The following is a 2018-nucleotide window of genomic DNA, read 5'->3' on the forward strand; positions in this document are numbered from 1 at the left end:
GGTGGGGGTGGTGTCGCTCAGTGGAGGTGGGTTTGGCGACCCCGGGGCTGGAGACACGACCCGGGGGCAGCGGCGTGGAATCGGAGGGACCAGGAGCAGTCGGCCAGCGACAGCGCCCCAGAGAGGCAGTTGGATCGACAAACTAGAGCAGCTACTGAGACTGGCTCGGTTGGTAGCGGCAGTTCCCCGCGCTGGTGCCAGTTAGGACCTGAGCTTCTAAGGACTTCTCACGTGCGGCGTTGGTGGTATAGTGGTGAGCATAGCTGCCTTCCAAGCAGTTGACCCGGGTTCGATTCCCGGCCAACGCAGCGAGGTGGTAGTTTTGCCCCATGCGCCTGCGAGGACTGTGGACTCTGGGACCTGCGAACCGGGCCGTGTTAGCGCCAGCAGGAGGCGTGTAGTGTTTTGAAGGTGCGCAGGCAGGAAGGGGGCAAGGCACGTGTGGGTAGGGAGACAGGGCGGCTGTACTTGGAAAAGCAAGGAAAACTGGAACTGTGGAAGCGCCAAGTGGGTGGCCCAGAAGTGCTTTATACATGAGACACAGGCTCACTACAGGGCGTACAGCTCCCTGGTGGTCTAGTGGTTAGGATTCGGCGCTCTCACCGCCGCGGCCCGGGTTCGATTCCCGGTCAGGGAAAGTTTTGTTGTGTGTCTCTCCAGCACGACCACACTCACATTTTAGGCAAAGCACTCTGACCCCCGCCTCCCCCCGCCAGTTGATGCCCTTCGATGTTAATGGTGGAGCAGCGGCCCAGTGTTTGAAAAGGGAACGTGGGGAATGCTGTGAGATGAGACGAATTATTTTCCACCTACTTGTGCGCCATGTTAACTTGTGATCTTACAGGAAGATACGATGTCTCCATCTCCTGAGTGGCTCCATCCCACCTCCTGGTTGTGTTGTGCCCGCTCGGTGTAATTTTGAGAGCGTAGGGTGGGAGAGAGCTAGAGCTGATGAAAGGTATCGAAGGGGAGTGCGCAGGTGCCAGCTATGTGCGCCGCCACTGGTGTTCCCTGTAGTGAGTGGCGTGACACAAACGGTATCTGGTTGATGAAGAGGGACCAGGGAGGTGTCGGGCGTGGAGGCTTCGCTCCGTAGTCGTGTTGCAAGAGGTATGGCGGAAGGAGTCGGAGGTGCTCGCGAGAGCGGTGGGACTAAAAAAGAGGAAGCTGACTGCATGGGCCGGGAATCGAACCCGGGCCTCCCGCGTGGCAGGCGAGAATTCTACCACTGAACCACCCATGCACCGACAAGGGCGGTGCCAGGCCCCACACTAACACCTATTTCTTTTGAGCAGGCGGCAGCGGGGGACCTAAAACCGAGGCTGCAGGCACGTCTATGACCCTTGCGCGGCGCAGAGCCAACCGAAGGACCCAGAGACCCAGGCAGATTCTGCGGCCGATGCTGCGTGTTCGCGGCGGTCCACGGCCGCCGCGAGACTGTCAGTGTCACCAGAAGAGACCAGGAGCTGGACCAAGCCTGGCCCGCGCTGGGATCCCAACCCCGGCAGGTGACGTGTGGAGGGAACAGCTGAGCGCCCACGGTCCCTCCAGCGTCTGGGTTTTCCGCCTATTTGTGGTCGGGTTGGGAGTGGCGGTGAACCGAGGGTGTAAGGCGAAGGCCAGAGTTTGCAGGGGTCCTAAGGGGGCCAGTCAGGAACCGACTGTAAGGCGGGAAAAGGCTGCGATGGACGCAATCCAGCTGGGGGAAGCTCGTGCAAAAGCTTAGACAGCTGTCAGGAGTGGGATTCGAACCCACGCCTCCAGGGGAGACTGCGACCTGAACGCAGCGCCTTAGACCGCTCGGCCATCCTGACGGTAGGCTCTGGCGGGTCGGCGCTCACGTGGCTGGGACCCAGCTGTGAACTCCTGTGGCCTCCACCCGGTCTGTCCGGTCCAGGTGCCCAATGGACGGGCGTTAGCAGGCGACGGGGAGCAAGAACAGCCGACTGGCCTGGCCCGGCGCCCACGGCCTCTCCCCTTCCTGGGCCCGGGCACGACGCGCGCCAACCCGCTCCGCT

At 61.7% G+C, this 2018-nt stretch overlaps 4 non-coding genes across 4 annotated transcripts; 2 read left to right on the top strand and 2 right to left on the bottom strand.

Moving 5' to 3' along the window:
* Positions 1-236: 236 nt before the first annotated feature.
* Positions 237-308, top strand: TRNAG-UCC. The gene has a single exon. It is a non-coding gene; the product is annotated as a tRNA-Gly (tRNA).
* Positions 309-565: 257 nt separating this feature from the next.
* Positions 566-637, top strand: TRNAE-CUC. The gene has a single exon. It is a non-coding gene; the product is annotated as a tRNA-Glu (tRNA).
* Positions 638-1172: 535 nt separating this feature from the next.
* Positions 1173-1243, bottom strand: TRNAG-GCC. Its single transcript has one exon. It is a non-coding gene; the product is annotated as a tRNA-Gly (tRNA).
* Positions 1244-1731: 488 nt separating this feature from the next.
* On the bottom strand, positions 1732-1814 carry TRNAL-CAG. The gene has a single exon. It is a non-coding gene; the product is annotated as a tRNA-Leu (tRNA).
* Positions 1815-2018: the final 204 nt, after the last annotated feature.

The sequence above is a fragment of the Myotis brandtii genome, unplaced genomic scaffold (genome assembly GCF_000412655.1).
Source record: "Myotis brandtii unplaced genomic scaffold, ASM41265v1 scaffold64, whole genome shotgun sequence".
Classification (NCBI taxonomy): Eukaryota; Metazoa; Chordata; class Mammalia; order Chiroptera; family Vespertilionidae; genus Myotis; species Myotis brandtii.